This window comes from Hemicordylus capensis, chromosome 4 (assembly GCF_027244095.1).
Source record: "Hemicordylus capensis ecotype Gifberg chromosome 4, rHemCap1.1.pri, whole genome shotgun sequence".
NCBI lineage: Eukaryota > Metazoa > Chordata > Lepidosauria > Squamata > Cordylidae > Hemicordylus > Hemicordylus capensis.
Window position 1 is genome coordinate 100,779,089 of NC_069660.1, and position 16,168 is coordinate 100,795,256.

At 48.2% G+C, this 16,168-nt stretch overlaps 1 long non-coding RNA gene across 2 annotated transcripts in view; it reads left to right on the forward strand.

The window, feature by feature from the left end:
• The window catches only part of LOC128352888 (uncharacterized), a 38,346-nt gene that overhangs the window by 5,081 nt on the left and 17,097 nt on the right, over window positions 1–16,168 (forward strand). The window lies entirely within an intron of this gene.

The window sequence follows — 16,168 nt, forward strand, 5'->3', positions numbered from 1 at the left end:
CAGCATCTCCGACCCCCTCAGTTCAGTCTGGGAAGCAATCCTTCCCACTCATCTCTTGGGTACTGTATGGGCTTGTGTTGGCCAGCTATTGGGGCCAGGAAGGAATTTTTTGGGTTCTCACCTGATTGGCCGTTGGTGAGTACTGTTCTTCACCTGCCTTATATTGTACCCTTAGTTAGTTTAGGTTGTAATGGTCATAGTGGGCCAGGTAGAATGTGGATTACAACAATAGTGTAGGGCTGGTGAGCACCTTAGGCACACATTTGGTAAAAGAAGAGCCCTGGTCCATCCCTTGATGCTTCATGGGTCAGAGATTTCTGGTTTGATTCACTCTAATGCAACATAGAGCTCATTTGAAAACCTATGCTCAGGTGATATGTGCAGCAAAGAAGCGATTCTTTTCTGCCCGTATTGCATCCACAAGTTCATGTGCGGCGGAGTTGTCCAGGGTTGTGAGAGGGCTAGTATGTGCCACTCCTCCCTAGGAGTGTGCACGGTTCGGTCCGGGCACAATAGAAAAGACCGCCGGACCGGTCCGGAGGTCCAGCGGTCTGGATGGGCAGGGGACTGTTACTTTAAGCGTGGGGTGGGGGTGGTTGTACTTACCCCCCCCCGCCGCCGCTCTTCCCCCTCCAGTGCTGGTCTTTTGAAAAATCTTCTTGGGGCAGCAGAGTTCCTCCCTGCCGCCCTGCCCCCGTCGTTGTTTGTAAAGGCTTAAGAGACGAGCGCTAGCAGCGCACATGTGCCCTCCTTGGTGCGCGTGCTTGTCTCTGACGCTGCCAAGCGCGCACTGCATACGTCACGGCACGTGCGCCGCATACGTCACAGCGCGCGCGGCAGCATCAGAGACGAGCGCGCGCGCCGAGGAGGGCGCATGTGCGCCGCTAGCGCTCATCTCTTTTAAGCCTTTACAAACAACGACGGGGGCAGGGGCGGCAGGGAGGAACTCTGCCGCCCCAAGAAGATTTTTCAAAAGACCAGCGCTGGAGAGGGAAGAGTGGCGGGGGAGGGTAAGTACTACCACCACCACCCCGCTTAAAGTAACAGTCCCCCCTGTGTCGGACCGGGGGGGCACCGGACCATGCACACCCCTACTCCTCCCTTGAATCAGAATCTGGAACCATCTATTAGCCACTGTGATGTGTTTAATGAATTCTTTGTGGGGGGAAATCTCTCATATTCAGGCCAACTTAGACTCTGTCTTGACAATTACTTCAGTGTCTGATGTGGAGGTGTCCAGCGACTCCTCTTGTGTGGTTAGGTTGGATCAGTTGCAGTTTGTGACTCCTAAGGATGTCGACAAGCTGATTGGAACAGTGCAGCCCACCACCTGTCCTCCTGACCCTTGCTCGACATGGCTTACACTATCTGGCAGAGCGGTTGTTGTAGAAGGCCTGGTAGTGATTATAAATGCATCTCTGAGGGAAGGTAGGATGCCTCCTAGTCTTAAGGAGGCAATTATTAGATCACTTCTGAAGAAGCCTACCTTGGATCCCTCAGAGCTGCGTAACTACAGGCCTGTCTCCAACTTTCCATGGCTGGGCAAGGTAATTGAGAGGGTGGTGGCCTTCCAGCTCCAGACAGTCTTGGAGGAAACTGATTATCTAGACCCATTTCAAACTGGCTTCCGTGCTGGCTGTGGCGTGAGAATGCCTTGGTCGGCCTGATGGATGATCTCCAACTGGAAATTGACAGAGGAAGTGTGACTCTATTGGTCCTTTTGGACCTCTCAGCGGCTTTCAATACTACCGGCCATAGTATCCTTCTGGAGCGTCTGAGGGGGTTGGGAGTGAGAGGCACTGCTCTGCAGTGGTTCCACTCCCACCTCTTGGGCAGGTTCCAGATGGTGTCCCTTGAGGACTGTTCTTCAAAATCTAAACTTTTGTATGGTGTCCCTCAGGGCTCCGTATTGTCTCCAATGTTGTTTAACATCTACATGAAACCGCTGGGAGAGATCATCAGGAGATTTGGTACAGGGTGTTATCAGTATGCTGATGACACCCAAATCTATTTCTCCATGTCAGCATCATCAGGAGAGGGCATAACCTCCTTAAATCCCTGTCTGGAGTTGGTAATGGGCTGGATATGGGATAACAAACTGAGACTGAATCCAGATAAGACGGTGGTACTCATTGTGCGGGACTGAAAATCAGGAGACGATTTTGATCTGCCTGTTCTGGATGGGGCCACACTTCCCCAGAAGGAACAGGTACGCAGTCTGGGGATGCTTCTGGATCGAAGTCTCTCCCTGGTGTCCCAGGTTGAGGCAGAGGCCAGAGGTGCCTTCTATAAGCTTTGGCTGATAGGCCAGCTGTGTCCGTTTCTTGAGACAGATGACCTCAACACAGTGGTACATCTGCTGGTAACCTTCAGAATGGATTACTGTAATGTGCTCTATGTGGGGCTGCCCTTGTATGTAGTCTGGAAACTACAGTTGGTTCAGAATGCGGCAACCAGGCTGGTCATCTAGGCAGAAACCATATTACTCCTGTATTGAAGGAGTTACACTGGCTGTCGATATGTTTCCGGGCAAAATACAAGGTGTTAGTTATGACCTATAAAGCCCTAAATGGCTTGGGCCCTGGGTATTTAAGCGAACGTCTTCTTTGTTATGAACCCCACTGCCTGTTGAGATCATTAGGAGAGGTCTGTCTGCATTTGCCACCGGCTTTTCTAGTGGCTACTCAGGGACGGGCCTTCTCTGTTGCTGCCCCAAGGCTTTGGAATACGCTCCCTAATGAAATAAGAACCTCCCCATCTCTGACAATTTAAAAAAAGTCTTTAAAGATGCATCTGTTCACCCACGCTTTTAACTGATACTGTTTTGACTGTTTTTAATGTTATTTTAGAATATTGTTTTTTAAAAAATTAAATTGTTGTGTTTTAAATTTCTTGTTTTTGTTTTTAACTAATGTTTTAATGTTTTATCTTGTTGTAAACTGCCCAGAGACGTAAGTTTTGGGTGGTATAAAAATATGTTAGTTAGTTAGTTAGTTAGTTAGATAAATAAATAAATAAATAACCTTTGAAGCATCACCTCTCTGAAAGGCCTGGTGGCTTTGGGGGAATGATGCTTTTGGGCAGATGCCTGACTGTAGGTCAGCTAGGAAGAGCAGCCTCTGCTATAGGGCAAAGGAGCTTCTTGAAGCCAAGGTGTGTTGCCCATGGCATTTTCGGATGGAGCTTGCAACACTGGTGTCAAGCCTCTAGTTACTGTACTGTATGGAGGTGGAGAGCCTATGCCCTTCTGCTTTAAAATTATTTCAATATATTTGTGGTCCTTTATTACCATAAATTATGTCTTGTGTCTGGGTGCAAATGAGGAGTCCCAGCTGTCTGCTTTAACAAACTGTTGCTCAAATAACAAGGTGCAGAGGGCCTCATTCCCTTACCTTTTGTTCCAGGCCCCTTAGATACTATTTCTAGAAAGGAAGGTAAAGGTAACATCGAGTCAATGTCAACTCCTGGCGACCACAGTGCCCTGTGGTTTTTCTTTGGTAAAATACAGGAGGGGTTTACCATTACCTCTTCCCGTGCAGTATGAGATGATGCCTTTTAGCATCTTCCTATATTGCTGCTGCCCAATATAAGTGTTTTCCATAGTCTGGGAAACATACCAGCGGGGATTTGAACTGGCAACCTCTGGCTTGCTATTCAAGTCATTTCCCCATGGGGGGGGGCAGGCATTATATGGCTAAATTGGATTTAATAATTTGAGCACTGTCTAGAACAGAGTCATAGCAACCATGTCAGTTAGCCATCAAAAACATTTTATTTAATTTATTACTTACTTACTTACATTTATATCCCATTCTTTCTCCAAGGAGCCCAGAATGGTCAACATGGTTATATATATATATTCCCTCAACAACCCTGTGAGGTAGGTTAGGTTGAGAAATAAGTAACTGGCCCAGAGTCACCATGTCAATTTCATGGCCAAATCAGAATGATATCAGTTCTAATCTGATATCTCAAAACGTGCATTGTGTTGCCGATGCATCGTATCAAGTATATGTTGGATCGGTTCAATGTACTGGGTACAGGGAGGCATACCTTAATTCAAGATGTGGGATTCCTTCTAACTGGAAACAGGCTGTCTTCCAGGCAGCTGCAGTGGGTGTGCTTTAAAATGCTGCCCCAGCAAATCCCCCACAATGGCCCAGCAAAGGAAGCAATAAGCAATATCATGATGTGCCCCTTCCTCAGGGTATTTCTGTGGGGGAAGTGGCTGCACCTATCATTACAGGGAGTGGCCATTTCCCCCAGTAATGCACCAGGAAATGACACAACATCATGTTTACAGATCACAGGAGACAGCAAATTTCCTGTACGTTGAACTCCTCCAATAAGAGAGAGAGAGAGAGATGTGAATAAATGGCTGTAGGCTGTACAAATAATTACATACCTCAATTGTTTATTAATAATATCCACAACTGCCAAGGACAATGATCCCAGACAGTGATATGCACACCCGCAGAGAGGTGTTCATGCAGCCAAAGGCGTGTTAATAGTTTTTACTGAAGCCAAGCACTAAGCAGAGTAGGTAAGCCACTTTCTGTTTATAACTGACTTGCTTAATCAGCCAGGTGATTGGCTGCTGTGGAAGGAAGTTTACATTCCAATATGCCTCAGGCTCTTTGTGCACTTCTTCCTGTCTATAATTCATCTGTCTAGGATTGTGGCCAAGGTTTATATTTCTTTATTGTTGGAATTCGTTTCTATGTGCTGTCTTTTCCATGGAAAAAATATATATGTTGTGCAAAGCTCAGTCTTACTATATAGCCATAAAGATTTCCTGCAATTCCCAGCAACATTTCCACAGTTGCTACAAACAACCTTGCAGAGAGCATATGGTCTAATGGTTTCCTTTTGTACCGCGTGTCATTTCAGCATGAAGCACCTTTTTTCCTCCTTTCCTTTCATCTATTCCTGCTTCCCAACAATACAATTTGGAGCGTGATGTTAATGTCTTATTTGGAAAGGAGAAGGCAACTGGTTTTTAATGGGTACAGAATGGTGACTCTCAGCCCTGTCCCAGATGCTGTCACTGTCGCTACCAGAGCAGATTCGCAACATCTTGTCACAGGCACACATCAATGCCTGTGCCTGCTGCCTTCCTCCCAGAGGACAGCCTAACACCTGCTGCTGGCAGCATGCCGGGCCTTCAGGGAACAAATGTTCTATTGCTGCTGGGTGATCGGATGGGACAGACTCTAAATTTCAAGTGAACTGGCTAAAGGCACCCTAGGGCTCACTGCATCCAGGCCTGCACCCAGATGGTCCCCAGCTCTATAGGAAAAAGAAAGCATGAGCAGTGTGCATTCTGCAGCATCTTGCAAGGAACGCAGGAGAGGAATCAAATAACATTCAGAATTTTAAGCATTAGCTGTGGTAACGGGGGGGGGGAGAGATTTTGCAGCACCACTATATTGTTGACGATGGGGTCCCCCCCCCACCCTTCTCCTCCTGCATGGTGCTCATGGCATTATACATTTCTAGCAGTATCCCTTTCCCCCCGCTGCTTTTTAAATTTTTTTTGACAACTAAACCATAAACACAGTGACAGTTATTGTGGGATATAATGTGCACATCATGAGCTAAACACCCTTGCCCTTGACAGCACTAAAGAATATAAACTGCTTCTGTTGGGGGTTGTTTTGTCCTGAACTCTGCTTGTGTAAAATTAAATGAGCTATTAAGGTATGATGAATAAAGACAGTTAAGGACCGATAAAGGGGGGGGGGGTGGTTATATGCTTAGTAATCATGCGTTTGAAGGGAGAAACTTATGCTGAGCACAAGAGTCCAAATATTTTTAGTGTCAAGAATATTGATTGCAAATAAAAATACTCACAATATTTTGCTGAAAGGATTTCTTTCAAATCTACACACGCAAAGCACATAGCCCTTTCATTTACACATATAAGACTCTTTGTATGTCCTGCTCTGATCTGTCCTTGGCCATGCATCTGTTTGCATTGCATTGAGAAATGTGTGAACTGGGCAGTACATGGATACAACTAGTAGCAATTTCCTCAGTTGCTGCAACACTTTATCAGTGCATCACAATCACTGAAATAACTGCTGTCTCTTGTCCCCAGACCCCTAGCCCAAGAAGACACGTAGACTTAGTATGGGTGAAAGGGCCACAACTTTATTAACTGTAACAAAACATGGCGGACTGGAACACCAGGTGATTAATCACCCTTAGAGAACAGTGCGGGCCAATAGGACAAGGTCAGGCTCTGACGTCCTACCCAGCACCTTACTGGGCGACACACCCTGGCTCGGGAAATGGGCAGGTACACCCCGCCCAATTCCTTCAAAGCCAAACCCCCCCCCACTTTTTGTAAGAGAGGGTCTGGATACTTCAAGGTCTTCGCCCACCCCGGACCGCTCAGCCCAAAGGTTGGTGAAGTCCTGAAGCAGGTTTCATGGCAATCCATTCTCCCCGTGCCACACAGGCCACAAAGGAGCGATTGACCAATCCCCTTTTAAATATCCAAGGGTGCTCACCGATGTTCTAAACCTCTAATTACCACCCCGCCTGCACTGTTACTGCCACACAGGGAGGTTAGCCTTGCTTGACCTCCCTGCCCCATACCTCTCCAAAAATTCAGCAAGCCCCTTCCGGATGTTACTAAGATAAAGGTCACAACCCTCTTTGGAAAGGTGAACGCCGTCCGGGCGGAACAACTCCGGAAAGCGGGCACCCAGCCCCGGCTGTAGCAACACTTCCCCTCCTGCTGCCTTAACCAGTTTTCCTATTGCGGCGGATGATTTACGCCGGGCTTTTTCAATGCCTAGTACAGACTGGACCCCCCGCCAAACCCTGCATTGCAGCCAGTTAACCCACAATATACGAACCCCAGGTATCCACCCCTGTAGGACTGAAAGATCGGAAGAGGCTTGTTGAACTATAGAGAGACCAGTCCGCCTGCCCAGATCGTTCTCACCCAAATGAAGTATGATAACTTCGGGCTTAGGAAACCTAACTAAATGGTCCCTAATAGTGGGGAGCAGCTGATTCCACAGCATACACCACAGCATACCCCACATTCCCAACCAATAAACCGAGGCTCTTCGTCCAAATCCCAACTGAGTGCCCCAATGGGAGGTGCTGGTCCGCTTGAAGGCCCAAAAGACCAATGAATGACCACACACCAGGACCCGAACCGGAGCCGCTGCTCCTCCAGCACCTGCCGAGAAAAACAGTGCATCAGTCTCAGTATACCATCACGCTAGCGCACATAGCGCTTAACCACTGAGGATTTCCATCGCCCAATCTTCCGAACGACCTCCTCACGCAGTCCCATGCGGGTAGCCGTGGTAGCAGCCCTAGTCCTAAATGAGTGTAAGGTAAGACACTCCGCCGGGACCCCAGCTGCAACCAGGGCTTTCCAGATAACAGCCAGAAATTGATATTGAGTAAGGGGGGCCTGGTCCTCATGCACAAACAAACAGCCCCCGGAGGCGGGACCCATTGCCATGTAGCGCCGCAAGGCAGCAACAGGACAGAGAATAGGGTCACTGACAACCACCAAGCAAATGACCTGTCCCTTACCTTTCTGATCGGTTTTGGAACGGCGAAGGAACAAACGCGCTTCCCCTTCAGCAAAAGAAAGGTCGGAGAAGCACAGGCAGCAGTCCCTAGGGGAGCCCTTGATCCTTGGCAATAACTCCCCAGGCCGGAATGCGCCAAAAAGGGGACCAATATCGCTGAGTGAAAGAGAAGGGCCTCCCAGGGGGTTGCACAACAGCCAGGCAGCTGTCCCAGCAGGGCAGCCACCACCTCTAAGGTAAACGGGCGTCTAGTGTCTTATTGTGCAGGACGCCCCCTAGACCAGCCCTCCAACATACATCTCACCCGAGGGTTGACGGAGTAGTCCTCAACCCCTCGAACCTGAGCCTCAAAAGCCAAAGCGGCCAAGTAGCCTCCCAGGGTGGAAGCAGCACGCCCCTCCCTATGGAGAAACACTAGGAACTGCTGTACGTGACTAACCGGTACCGGCCAAACCTCTGCCAAGCCTTCAGCCTTCCGGAAAAGGGAAAAAGCCTCAATCTTGGACGCGTAACTTGCCCTAGTGCTGGGCGCCAAAGAGGCCTCTATGGCATGCTGGGCTTCTACCTGCCAAGACGCCACAGAAAGGCGGGCATAGGGTCTGGCTGCAGTGCTGATTTGGGTGCTAACTCCCTGAACCTGTTCACCTGGAAACGAGACAGGGCGTCAGCAATGTCGTTCCGTATACCGGGCACGTGGCGGGACTGGAACAAAATGTTGGCCCGAATGCATTGCAGCACAAAGGCCCTAACCAGCCTCATAACCCTCCGGGAGTGGGAAGTCTGCGTGTTGATAACCTGGACCACTGCCTGGTTATCGCACCAGAACCTAACGGACAAGTTATAGAACTCGTCAGCCCAGATATGCACTGCTACTACTATGGGAAAAAGCTCCAGGAATGTCAGGTCCCTAGTGATCCCCAGTTGCACCCACTCTACCGGCCAGCGGGCAGCACACCAACGGCCCCTAAAATAAACCCCAAAGCCGACCCCCCCCCAGCGGCATCAGAGTGGACTTGTAAATCCGCCTCAAGGAGCTGTTCGCTCCTCCAGAAGGTAACACCATTGAAGTCCAACAAAAAGCACTCCCATACGGCAAGATCGGCCCTAACTCCCTCAGTGATCCGAACCCTGTGGTGAGGGGCCCTAAGCCCGGTCATCAAGTCACAGAGGCACCTGAGAAAAGCTCACCCAGGAGCTACTACCCTGCAGGTGAAGTTGAGGTGCCCTGCTACTACCTGTAACTCCCTCAATGTAGCCTTACGGGCACGCCCCAAAGCCCTAACCCGGTCCAAAACAATCTCTAGCTTCGTCCAAGGCAACCTCGAACAACCTGCTACCGTGTCCAACTCTGTCCCCAGGAAAGAGAGCCGCGTGACCGGCCCTTCTGTCTTGTCTTTGGCCAGGGGAACACCCAGCTCCTCTGCCAGCGCCATAAAGGAGCGCAATAAATGCAAACATTCCCCCGAATTGCCCCTGCCTACAAAAAGAAAATCATCTAAAAAATGAGCGGTAAATGCCAGGCCAGCCTTCCGCCGCACTGCCCATTCCAAAAACGTACTAAAAGCCTCAAAGGCCACGCAAGAAATAGAACAGCCCATTGGCAGGGCCCAATCAAAATAAAATTTTCCTGCAAAGGCAAAACCCAGAAGGTCAAAGTCCTCCGGGTGAACGGGCAGCAGGCGGAAAGCGGACTCAATATCGCACTTGGCCATGAGGGCCCCTACGCCCTGATCCCTAACGATCCGGACTGCTTGGTCAAAGGAAGTATACGGCACTGAACAAAGAGCCTCGGGTATGCCGTCATTAACAGACAACCCCCTGGGGTACGAAAGATGGTGAATCAAACAAAATTTACCCAGGGCTTTCTTGGGTACTACTCCCAAGGGAGACACCTGCAGGCAGGAAAAAGGTGGGCTGTCAAAAGGCCCTAATACCCTACCCGCCGCCACGTCTTTATTAATTTTCTTGAACACTACCGCTTCTTTACCCACCACCAACTTAAGGTTGCGGGACATACTAGGCTCCCGGCGGGAAGAAGACAGAATCCTAAACCCCTCACTGAATCCAGCAAACAAATAAGCCAAGGCGGACTTATCCTGGTAGTCCACCAGCAAACGCCCAAGTACATCAAACCTGATGGGGTTGGGCCCCTTTTCCCGCAGGGGCCCCTTTCTTATTGCCACCTGGGCAGAACTTGGATCCAGGACCCCAAAACCTGGCTCTAGGGCAGGTGGAGCTCAGGTGTTTAGCCCCACAAAGCCCGCATAAGTGCTTGAACCGACAGGGCATCCTGGAACACCTACCCCCGTTATTAAATTCCCAACAGACCATGTGGGGTTGAACCCACTGTTGGCCCGGTGCGGAGGCAGGCGAAGCCCCCAGCAGTCTGGAGAGCATGTGCCCACTATCAGACCGGTCCCCTTCTATAGGTCGGGCCGGGGACATGATCACCAACCACAGCTCTTGCAAGGGGGTATCCCACGGTAAAGTGGGGTCAAGCGCAGCCCGCATCCGGAAACTTTCATCATAGCGGATCCAGGAGGAGCCCGCAAAGTCAGAAACCGCCTTATGGATGATGTCCATGTATTTCAAAAGCGCTGGGCCCCTAGCTGGTTGAGCCTGCACTATCACCCCCATATAAATAGTGAAGCCTGACAACCAATTGTTCCAGGTCTTCTCGATGGGCTTGCACTTGGTCACCTCATGCTTTTTGCAGGATTCACCCTCCTTATTCTTGACTTCAGGTTCCCGAAATAGAAGGCTAAATATGTCGACATATTCGCCCTTGAGTATCTTCTTCCATGTTGCTGGGAGTAAGTGGTCGCCTAAAGGCAGACCCATGCCACCATAGGGTGTGTGTTGTGCAGAAGGCAAAATACCCATGGGGTAGAAACCCCCTTGACCACCCGTGCTGGTGGTTGCAGCAGGCACAACTCCCGCTGGTGTTGGAAGGGGGGCGGGAGCAGGCCTATTGCCCAGCCAGACCTGTTCAGCCACCCCTTGAAGACCCGCTGTAACCCCCGGAAAACCCAGTGGCATGCCCCATCCCCAGGGTTGTGTGTAAGGAGACCAGTAGGGTGCTGATCCCCAGCTGCCCATGGCAGGCATCGGCCAGGGAACTGAAGGCCACTGGCCAGTGCCACCGGGAGGTGTTGGTGCTGCAGGCTCACCCGGTGCCAACGGAGCGGTTGGGTCTGCTGGAAACTGGTCAACAGGTAAAGTAGGAAGAGGCACAACCGGCGAAGGGAGCGCTGGAACTGAATCCTCTGGCAATGGAGGAGGCACTGGCACAGGACCACTAGGCGGTGGCATCCCTGGATCAACCGGTTCCAAGGGAGAGAGTGGACCCGAGGGGCCCCCCACCTTGCTCTAAAGTATCAAGCCTGTAGGAAAGAGATTTTAGTAACTGGGTCCTGGCGGTACCCCGAGTCCTACGAGGAACCTTGGGAGGAGGCACACACACCCCCAGACGGACCAGCCCCTTTGTCAGAAGGAATAGCTTTGGCCTTCTCAAGCGCCTCCATTCTGTTAATCAGGCCCATAATGAGCACCATTTCTTCGTCATCTTCTTCAGAAGAAGAAGGCGGGGGTGCAGGCCTCTTCGGCTGCCTAATGGGCCGCCCCCCTTTCTTTTCCTTAGCCTTCCTGGGCATTGTGAAAACCCTTTTTGCCCTGCAATGGAAGGCTGTATGGATAACAATACTAGGGTTAAGGAGAAATGCCAAACTTGTCCTCGGAAGCAGTTTATCAAATTCCCCAGAGACCACCCAGGGCCTAGATAGGCCTAACAGCAGCCCACAACAGGGCTAGATGCACCCCAATACACCAACCAACAACCCAGCTGCGGCCACGACCAGAACCCCAGGGCCCGTGAAAAACCCCCGTGAAAGCCAAAGGCCACAATGACTCCCTTAACTCCCCTTCTACCACTCAGCTAAGGCCAACCGAAGGCCTAGACGAACGAGTGGGGGGGGGGGTTTCCCAACAAACCAGAGGGCTAAAGCCCTCGCAAGGGCCAGGCCCTACTGCCATGAAGGCCCAGCGGCCGGGCTCCAGAATCCCCGCAGGACGCGCCACCGAGACGCCGCCAAACTCCCGCGAAATGCCGCCACCGCCTCCTTTGCAGCCTGAGGAGACCAGGGGCCGCCGAAGAAGCTTCTCGCTCGCGCAAGCCCAAGGCCTCCACCGAAGAAGCCTCTCGCCGCTGCCTCCACTGCCGCCAGTGATGACCCGCCGGCACGCCGAAAAAGCCGCCCACCCGTTATTGGGCGCTCCCCCCAAGGCGCTCAAGCTCTGCCGAGAAGGAAAAAGCCGCCCGCCCGCTATCGGGCGCTCCCCCCAAGGCGTTCAAGCTCTGCCGAGAAGGAGCTTGTGAAAGAGCTCCTTCCACGCTGAAAGCCCGGCCTGAACTGATGAGAACGGGGCGGTGATCGGCCGATCTTGGCCGAAACCCCACCCCTTGCTTAAAGAGGCCAATAGGCCTCCTTCTTGGGCCTCGTGCAGAGCGGGGCTGGGACAAACTCCCTCCCCTCTGCACGAGGCCAAGGGGAGGGGGATTCCTGTGGTTTATGGATTACATTTTGCCATGTGAGTAGATTAGGGGTGTGCACAAACCAAAAATCATGGTTCAGCTTGAATTCTTTTGACCGAACCAGTTCGGTGGTTCGGCAGCTAATACTTGTAAAGGGGAATCCAGTGAGGATTCCCCTTTACAAATAAAGCAGTCGAGGACCCTAGCTCCTGTGAGGAGCGGCTAGGATGGGTGGCGAGAGAGGTACTTAAAGGGTCTGCAGTCTGCTTACCCACCAAGCACACTTTCTCTGCACAGCCCATAGCTAAAGCATGCATGATCCTGCCTCTTTCACCACGCCACCTGCTCAGCAGCGGCTCAATTCTAGCATCCGTGCATGTGTAGATGCTATTTGCATGACCGTGCCATTTGCCATCTGTGTGCCCATGCACATGACATCCATGTCACCACAAAGCTGGCATCCATGCATGCGTGGACACTGGAACTGAGCTTCTGCCAAGCCGGTGGGCAGCTTGGTAAAGGAGAGAGGATCACACATACTTTAGCTATGGGCTGTGCCAGGGGTGGCAAGCGGCACCTTGGCAGGTAAAGCAGATGCTTCAAGTACCTCTTTTGCCTCCCTGGCCGCCCATTTGGTGCAGAACCAGTCTGCCCAAACCAGGTTTGCTTCAGTTTTATTGTGGACTGAACAACCCCCAGTTCAGTCCGTGATCAAACCTCCGAACCTGTTTGGTTTGAGGCAAAATGGTTCAGTGCCGAAAAGTTCATACACATCCTAGGGTCAATACCCTTGGAAATATATAATGGTCAGGGAAGAACAATGTAGTAGTTACTAGTTTTAAGCTGACATAAACAGGCACTGACTGCACAACAACTCTGTGAAAAACTAATTAAGGTGCACAAAAGAAATAGTGGAGAAAATTGTGGCTGTCAGTAGCAAGCTGAAGAGGAGCCAAATTCAGTCATCACTGAGATAACTCTAGACAACAATTATGATGCTGTATTTGGCAGGAGAATGTGCCCTAGAGGTCTTTTGGTTCTAGCCATGCTGGCAGAGCATGGTAGAGCCAAGATATATTAACCTGGATAAAGAAAATAAGTCTTAACTTTGTTAGAATGTGTTAATTAAAAAGATATTTTAGATGACAATTGTAAGAGTGTAAAATAAACGTGCACTTTACTCTGTATTGCAAAGAAGCTACCTAACAAGCCAGATTTTTACAAAATAATTATACTTTGGAAACTCTCTTTAAGGAAACAAATTATATTCGCTTATAAAAATAACCAAGCTCTCAACTACAATGTTCTGGGTTACCATTACCAGATGTCCAATCTTTAGCTGAAGTGAAATAGAGGGAAAAGAAGCAGACACTACATGTGCAGGTGTTTATTTTTAAATATAAGCTCAGTACCTCTGACCTGTATCATTTCAAACAGTTAATTGGAAGAAATGAGACTTTGGGAAGTTTAAAGCACATTAGTATCTTTTTATTACTAGGCCCAGAATGTTGTTTGCACCAATAATGCTATTACTAAAAATACCAAGGGGCCCAGATAGTTGAAGGGCTGATGGTCAGATAAAAAGGCTTCAAGTTCTAGATCCCAGGTTTAAATTCATCTCAGGCTGATAATCAATGAGGGATGTTCACATCTGATTATTATTTGCAGTTCTGTATGACGTCAGCTTGTTATTCTGACAGCCGACTCACATGCAATCCTTTTTTCTTCCAGTAAATGTGGTTTAATTATATAATCACATCCATATGTAAAGAGGAGAATCCTAAAATCCTAATTCACGTGGGGCAAACTAAAGAGATCCATGATTGATCTTCCAAGGGTTATGTGCATAGGTTGTTGGGTTTTTTTGTTTTTTTTAATGTAGTTGCTATTGGAGGGGAATTGCTAATATTATTCCTCTGCAGAGCAAACAGCAACTTGGGCTGATATTTAAGAAAACAGGCATGGAAAGCAAGAGTTAAATGCCCCATCTTTGTGCTGCTTCCTTGATCAAATTAGCATATGTATACACACACACACACACACACACACAGAGATACTAACATTTTTGAAAAATATTGGGAGATTGATTATGGAATTCTCAAAATATTGTAGTAGTAGTAGTAGTAGTAGTAGTGTAACATGTGATTTGGCCCCGAGGCACAGGTGTTTTTTTAAGTCTTGCCCCATTTTAACAAATAACCACTCCTTCCAACTTTTTCCACAATCTGTACGATAGTCGATTATACTAAAGGGTTATTTACATAAATACCTATATGGATTGAGTAAAGTAGAAACTATGAGGCATATATTACTTAAGTGTGTGTTTTATTACAATACACATAGTAAATTGTTAGTATTCTTTTTATTCCGCATATTGAGGAGGTTAGAGAAATTTTACAATTACATGTGCATGTAACCTCATGTTTTTCTAGATTTTATGCTATTGCACATCAAGAAATTGTTAAGACTCCCCCCATTTTAGCAGACTGAGATAAGTAAACTAAGTTGTTTACTATTAAGTTGTTTACTAAATACTATTTAGGTTTATTTCTTTTCAGATTGATTTATTAGACTAAGTGTTTTGGACTGATATACATGATTGGATGGTGATGGTTTTAATTGTGATGTACTAATCAATGACCATAATAAAGATCTGATTCTGATACTAAAGGGTTAATTCCTGTAATATAATCAGTGACTCACTCCGAGTGGGCGCGGACTAAGAGGAGCAGCACTGGGAGCAAGCACAGGATGCCAAAGTTGAGCTGGTTCCAGACTAGGCAAAAATACTTCTTGGTTTTGAGACTTCATCTTTCCAATTTGTTTTCATTGGGCCAATTCGAACAATACTTCCACCCACCCGAAACATCCCACGTGATTAAGATAGGCATTCACTGAGAGCACACTTGTCCTGACATCTTTCCTGGACATCCTAACATCCACCCAGTATATTCTTTTTTCACATGCAGAGTGGTGAACCACCCTCACGTGATAAAGGAATGTCTGGAGAACGTCAGGATAGATGCAATCTCAGTGTGCCCCCCATTTAATTCCATGGGCGAGTGGGTGGGGGGAGAGTATCATCTGAACTAGCCTAAAGTGTCTGTTCATAACTTGTCTCCTCCTTTAAGAAGACAATACAGACTCTGCACTAGCTCGTACCCATAGACCTTATGGACAACGTAATGCTGCACTAGTGCAAACTTAACAATTTAATGCTGCACTAGTGCAACAAATAAAGTTGCACACATGCAAGAGGGTTGAATCACTGAGCAGATGCTCAATGTTGCACAATATCTTCTGGTTTGGGTCCAATTGGACATGTGTTGCACTTGTGGAAGAAGGACAGCAGCTAGCTTTGCATACTTCCCTGTAACATATATAGACTGAGAAAGAGGTTTCTAAGCAGGTGTGCCACAGGTTGGTTTTGTTAAACTGACTTGAGATTATTCTACAAAGATACCTTAATATCTTCAAAATTAATGAATTCAACAATAGCTACTTTTTGTGTAAAACCTGGCAGTGTGTGATGCTTGTATATTTTTGTGGCTCAGAAGAAGGAAAACTAATATGTTATAAAATAAATAATGAAGTATTGAAATAAGTTTATTTCATTAATCATGACAGTGTGGGGGCTGTGTGTTGATCCTTTTTGTTAAAATAAAATGCACACAACACATCCCATTTGCCTTGACTTCTTAGAGAAAGAGATTTCAGACAAATTAATTAAGCAATAAGACATGACAGTGTGTGAATCACCCTGTAATGATTTACGCTTTATTGTGATGTTAGGCACAAGGCCAAAGGCCAAGTGCTGTCAAAGCATCTAGGTGTAAATTATTTGATTATCTGAGCCCTAGAGTCTCTTCCAGTAATTAGAAATGCTTTGCTTTAAAACTTTGCATTAAGAATCCAATAGTACATACTTCATAGTTGCTTATCCATTTTCAAGACAGGCTGTGTTATTTTCAGCTTTGTCCCAAGCATCATACAAACAGTTTTGAAAAACCTGAATGGCTGTCACATAGATGAGGGCAAAGAATTGCTTTCTGCTGTCCCACAGGGCAGGACTTGA